The sequence below is a fragment of the Eubalaena glacialis genome, chromosome 19 (genome assembly GCF_028564815.1).
Source record: "Eubalaena glacialis isolate mEubGla1 chromosome 19, mEubGla1.1.hap2.+ XY, whole genome shotgun sequence".
In the NCBI taxonomy this organism is placed as follows: Eukaryota; Metazoa; Chordata; class Mammalia; order Artiodactyla; family Balaenidae; genus Eubalaena; species Eubalaena glacialis.
Genome location: NC_083734.1, coordinates 53779480 through 53786283, shown reverse-complemented (window position 1 = coordinate 53786283; position 6804 = coordinate 53779480).

The window sequence follows — 6804 nt, the reverse complement described above, 5'->3', positions numbered from 1 at the left end:
GCAGAGATCACGCCCCTTACAAGTGGAGGGAAACACGCGTGTACACACGTGCACACACTCATGAGGGCCCTCTCCTCGCTGGCGGGTCCCGCCTCGTTGATCCCAAGTAGCCGAAAAGCCCCATTACCCAGTCGGCCAATGTGCTGGCAACGTCCCCGGCTCCCGGCCCAAGGGAGAAGGGGTGGGTTCAGGATGAGGGAGGAGGGGGCCAGCAAGGCGGGAGGGAGGCTGGCAGAGGTGGAGGAGCACCCAGGCTCCAGGATGGCGAGGACTGGGAGGGAGGGAGGCGAGGGCAAGGAGCCGAGGGAAGCGGGAGGGCGGCGAGCCAGGGGAGGAGTGTGGACAGGCCAGGGGGAGGGAGAGGGTGCTGTCAGCAGCCTCCGGATATCAATTAACTGATAAATATTTGATTAGAGCCTTCACTAACTTACATCTTCCCAGTGCCCCCTCTTCCCCACCTCCTCCAAGGCTCCAGGAGAGGCGGGCTCCTCTCCCGTCTGCTTCCTTACCACCCCACCCATAACTCTCCCCAGTGCCCTCTTCCCCGGGTCACGTCCTGGCAGAGGGGCAGCCGCCGATCACTCCCACTGCATGGTTCCCGGGCAGGAGCCCGGAGCCCAGACTGTCAGGGGAAACTTCGACCCAGTGGGGACGCTGGGAGGTGTGTTTGGGGTCCTGAGTGCCAGGGTCTGGAGGGGTCTGGGGTGGGCAGGAAGCAGCTGTGGGACGGGGACATGGAGGGACATTGGCGACATAATGAAGTCAGCACATCTGAGCACATGATGCTCCCTGCTCTGCGGACATGAACTCATCGAATTCCTTCCAACCTACAAGGTAGACACTACCTCCCCATATCACAGCTAATAAAGCTGAGGTACAGGGTGAAGTGACTTGGCACTGGCCACCGGCTCCCAAACCTGGCCCTCTGCTCCTTGTGCAGAACTGTGGCCCTTCCTGGGGCGGCGGGGGGCGGGGGGTGGGGGGTGCTGGAGGGAGGTGAGGTTCCACAGCCTAGTGACAGTCTAGACCCTCAAAAGCACAGGGAGGGCTCCAATCCCCCCTCTTGGCCACCGAGTGGCCCCAGGTCACCGTTTACCCTCTCTGTTTCCCCATCTGCAGTGGTCATCTCTGGCGTGATTCGGTGGGTCCTGGGCAATCCTCGACACCCCCGCCCTGGGTGTCCTCCACGCCCACGCATGGTGGCTGTCGTCCATGAGTGGCCTTCACCTTGGCTGCACACGCATGCCTGGGCCCCACCCCAGGGCAGTCAAACTTTACAACCAAACTTTCCCATGAGGTTCTGAAGTGTAGCCTGGGCTGAGAGCTGCCAGACCAGACTAGGATGGAAAAGCAGTGAGTACTCAGGTTCACCCTGAGAGGCTGTCTAGTTGCCTGGCACACAGAGGGTCACAACAGTGAGTGTGTGTCACTTTCCTTTTCTTCCTTCTTCCCTGGTCTGTTGGGGCCACAATGAGGGAGGGGTTGGGCTTGGCGGCATGAGCTGCGCAGAGTCCCCCTGCCAGGCCATGGGGCTCATCTCAGAGAACCTCATGGTTTCAGATGATCTCAGAGCAGCTTGTGAACTTGTCTGGCTCCCCAGGGGATCGTGAATTCCCAGAGAATGGGGGCCACTCACTCAACCTCCAGCCCCACATCTCTGTACTCAGCACAACACTGCAGTACTCGGAAGAGTTTCAGTGCACACTGGATGGGTGGATGGATGGAAGGATGAGTGGATGGATGGATGAATGGAATGATGGATGGACAGAGGGGTGGATGGGTGGATAGATGGATGGATAAAAAGATGGATGGAAAGACGGATGAAGAGTGAATGGATGAGTAGATGGACAGACGGGTTAAAGCGTAAAGACTACGGTCAGGTCACTTATCCCCACTCCCTCTGCAAATCTGTTCCTCTCCCCTGTCATCACATTGGCCTGGCAAACCAGTAAGATCACCTCTGCCCACTCCACTCTGTGGCCCACAACTGGAGAAAAGCACCAAATCACCCTGATTTCCTTAGATCACTTCCCTCTGCCTGGCACTGCCCCTCACTCTCCATGACCGTTTCACTCTCCCTCCTCAACCCTCCAACCATGCTCCACTAGTCTCACTCTCGGTGATGACCGTGCTTCTTATTTCCTGTGGCAAATGGAAGACGACGCCCATGCTCACCTGCTCACCTCCCTGCCTGTGGTCCTACCCTCGGCCTTCCCTCCCGTCCCCGCTCCTGTCTATGACCAATCACTTCAGTGCACACTGGTATCCAGTCCTTCTCACCAGCACGTGCTCACAGCTCTGGCAATTCGTTGACTCTCTGCCACGATAGGAAGAGAAAACCTTCCTTGACCGCACGGCTCTGTCAGCTACAAAGCCCGTGCACTGCTTCCCGACAAAGTCTCTTGAATGAGTTGCCTAGACCTGCAGCTGCAAATCCTTTATTCCCGTTCCCTCGTAATCCCACCCCAAGTCGGTTCTCCCTGGCACCATCCCCTGAAACTGCCTTGGGCAAGGTTCCCACCTCTGCCGTCTGACAATCTAATGGTCAGCTCCCACTCCTTATCCAACTTGACCCCTCAGCTGCGCTGACTGTGCCGACTCCTAGTCTCTCTCCAGACGCGCTCTCTTTTCTTGGTCCTTACTCACCACTCTCTTTATTGCCCTGGAGGAGTTTCTGGCCCAGCAGGAACTGACCACTCTAAGCCGACAGTAATGGTGGTTGGAAGGCAGTAAGTTCTAGAGAGATCAAAGTTTTTTCATCTGGCAAAGGGGAACTGAGGGCAACGGACACAAAGGGTGGACCGATTCGGGAGGAAGGAAGATGTCGGGGGAGGGTGTGTGGCTGGCCGTGAGGGTGAGGCTAGGGCTCTGTCCTCTGGCTTCCGGAGCAGGGGAGTGAGTCTGGGGTATTTATTCCCCTGCTCTCTCCCTGGAAGGCCGTCTCTGTCCCAGACCAAGGGGGACCTAGACCCCCTCTCGAGGGGCTGCTCCAGGACCCTCCCTCCTTCTCAGTTCCAGTTGCCGCTTCCTCCTCTGACCGTTAGGCCTGGGGTGGTAACAGGTCTGTCACCACCAGCTCTGGGGTCCTGCGCTGTTCCTGGTGGTGCCCCTCTGCCCATCCTCCAGACACCTCTGCAAAGAGTCTCCTTGTAAATAAACTCATGTTATCCTAGAGCCAGCAAGCCACCTGCTCCCTGCTGGATCCTGATGACGTGGCGACGTGGGATGGGAGGGCTTGTCTAGCCCAAGGTACGGGTAGGGAGGGGCTCTGACCAGGGAGGGCCTGGCCAGCCTCTCAGGGAGGCCCTGTGGCTAACGGCCTTGTCTCTGCTCCTGCATCTGGGGTGGGATTGCCTTTGGTATCAGACCCTGAGCGCAGACTCAATGCGTCCACTTCTAGGTGGCCCTGGGCACAGCCCAACCGTGGAAAGGGGACAGTGACCCATCTGCCTAGAGGCAGGGGCTGGGCGGGAGGACCTTCCATCTTCAAGATCTAGAGGTAAGAGCCTCCCAAGTGTCTCTGCCCACATCACTCACCCAATGGAAATTCCTACACTCAGACCTCGGCCAGTGAGCTCCCATCTTTCGGGGTGAGGGTCCCCTGTGTGTGTGGTGTGCTGGGCGGGATGCTCAGGGGGCAGGGTGCTGGGGGGAAGGGAAGAGCGGAAGTGGCAGCAGACAGAGCCCCTCCCAGCCCCTCGCTGTGCAGTCCCCTGGGGATCCCTCTGCGTACAGCCCCGCCACGACAATTAGGCTAATTGCTTCCCAGACTCCTCACCCGAGGAGGGAGGGCACCGTAGGCCCCTGGTCCGCAGGCCAGGCTGCAGAGGGAAGGGAGGCTGGCGGCAAAGGCTGGGCACCAAGCCATTTCTCCACCCCCTCTGGGCAAAGCCGGCTTCTAGACAGGGCGGAGGAGGGGAGCACAGCACAACCACCAGGCCCGAGGACCAAGCTATTAGGTGTGTGATCTGCCTGTTTCGCTCTGGACAAGGCTCACCTGCCCTGAGAGGGGAGCAGACCTCCACCCTCACAGCCACGCCCGCAAATACTGAGCTCTACCCAAGTCACTGGCATCTGTTGAGTCTCTGCTGCCTGGCACCGGGGACACACAGGAGGTGAACAGGCTGGATTTACACGGTGCCCGTGTGAGCAGGGACTGCCATCGGTACCCTGTGAACTTGGCCATTTAATCCTCCGGGTGACTTGAAGAGGCAGGTGTCACGAGCTGCATTTCACGGAGGGGGTACGGAGGCCATGGCCACGCGGAGAGTGAGCAGGAAAGCCGCCCCCAGGGTATTCCTGACCACACCCTGCTACGTTCACAGCATGGACAGGGTCCTTACACAGGCATGGTGGAGGGCTGTGGGGAGAAGGGACCTGGGACTGGGTCTTGCAGATGTACCGCCCATGCTCCCAGGACAAGAGGGACAGATGTCAACTTCCTAAGCCCGGAGCAGGGGCCAGGCCAGAGCCTTCATGCCATGTGTGACAATTCACAGGACCAGGAGAATGGGCGGGTCAGTTTCCAGAAGAGGCTGGTTCAGAGGGCCCCCTGTGAGCATCCCTGGCCTGGCCTCTAGGCCTCCCCTGTTCCGTGCCGATCAGTGTCGGAAGGGGAGGCAGCTGACCTAGGGGCTGACCTATGGGCTGACTGCTGGCAGGCAGGACATGTGGGTTCAAGTCCCCGGTGATGGCTGAGCCAGGGGACCTCACGGCTCTGACCTCTCAGCCTGGAAGCAGGATGGTCCTGCCCTCCCCATCCCAGGGCATGCACGAGTGAGGCCTTGCCCCAAATCTCTGAACACTGGGGAATCTGCAACCTGAACAAACCCGAGACTCCTTCAATCCCCGAGTCTCAGACAGGAGGTGATAGCAGGTGACACCAGACCCGGCCTGCTAGACAAAGTGACTTTCATCTCTGTGCTCTCACCGGCATCCCGCCTGGCTCTGCTTGAGCGAGCCTAGCGATGCACATTCACTACCAGTGTGGAGGCTCCTTCCCTCTCAGAGCAGCTCTGCTGGGAAGCTCTTCCACATGCAGAGCTGAAATCTGCCTTCTGGAAACTTCCACCCCATGCCTGCACTACTGCAGTCTGTGGACTGTCCTCCACTTGCTGACCCTCTGAGGGCACGAAGAATCCACAACACTGTACCCGTCTTGGTTGTTCCTTGGTGCAGCTCCAGGAATACGTGGGATGGTTGTTCCCATCTTACAGGTGAGGAAACGCAGGTCCACAGCTCCGTGTTAATCCGAATCCAGGCTGCGTTCCGCTTGTCCTCGCGACCACCGCACCTTTCCTTTCCCAGGGGCCGAGGGCCTGGTCGACACCCACCTGCTCAGAGGGAGGCCCCCTCTGGCTGTGGCTGCCCAGGGAGGTTGGTTCAGGAGCAGGGGACGGAGTTTCATGGAGCAAGAGGGCCACCGGCGATACGTGATGGTAACAGAGGGGCGGATCGATGCTCACAGAGGGGAAAGGGGAAAGGGCCGGGGGGAGGGGGAGAATACGAGGAACAGGAGAGAAGGGGAGTCACGAGACTAACACATTTGGTTGTCTTCTTGGAGGTGATATTCCTATTTTCTTAATGTGCTGATCACAGGAAAGTGAAGTTTTGGGGAAAAAGAGATGATGAGATTATCGAAAAGGAGTGAAGATGAAGCTGGGACACATGACGATATCAAGGGAAGGGGCCAGAGACCCCCTGACTCCTGTCCGTGCTGGCCCACACATCAGGGCCTGCTCACATTCCTGCTGACACGTGTGGGTGAGTTTGGTTGGTTTTGGCAAGATGTCCCGCTGTGACTCAAGGCACGCGAGCAGAAATAGCATGGGTCCTCTGACTTTCTCCAAGGATGGTGGATCCTGGCGCTGCCCAAGGAGACCCAGGACAACCGGGATCCCAGAGAGGGACCTCCGAGACCGAGAAGGTTCTGTCCACTCAGTTGAGGAGGAATCAGCATCCTGGGAGGCTGATTTGTCCAGGGTCACCTGCTGCCGAGTGCAGGCAGGGCTGGTGTTCCCACATCCGCGCCAGCGGGAGTGGGAGCAATGGTGTGCATGAACTCGCTCGCTGAATACACACCAAGCACCCACTAGGCTAGGTTCTAGGTGCTTGGGTGTGCCCTGCCTCTGGGAGTGGACACCCCGGGGAGGCCCCGTGAGCATCAGCTAAATCTGAAATGCACGACGTGACTTTCGGGGGACAACCAATTAACCTTGCCACTGTGTTTGGCTCACGCTAACATTCCAATTTCCTGGGCGGCCAACTGACAGCAGGGGCCTGGCGGAAGCGTGCGCGGGCTGGGTACCTCCGTTGCCTCTGAGTGTTTCCTGTGTAACTCGTGGAGGGGAGGGAGCTCGTTTTGCCGGGAGCACCGACATGGAAATAAACAGTTACAACTGAGATTTCCAGGACCTGCCAAGACCCAGAGCAAAAGGAAGGGCGGATCCAGGATTCAGCTGCGGCTGCCCCGGGATAGATGTCACACGTGGGAGGGCAGCAGGGTGGCCGGGGCAGCCACAGCACACGGCCTGGCCACAGCCCTCTCCCTCACCAGGTCTTTCTTGCCTCGGACTCAGTTGCTTCCTCAGCCCAGAAACAGGCCACCTCCATGGCTCACGGGCTCCTGCCCCCAAATTTCGTGGGAGAGTGGCCCTGCCAGACAGGAACAGAGGGCCCAAACAGACCAGGCACCCGAAGAAAGCCAGGTCCTAGCCTGTGGAGGGTGAGTCCCGGAGGCCCAGTGCCCATCTCCATTCGAGACCCCTCCTGCCCCTTCCAGCCTGCCACCCCAGATGCACGGCA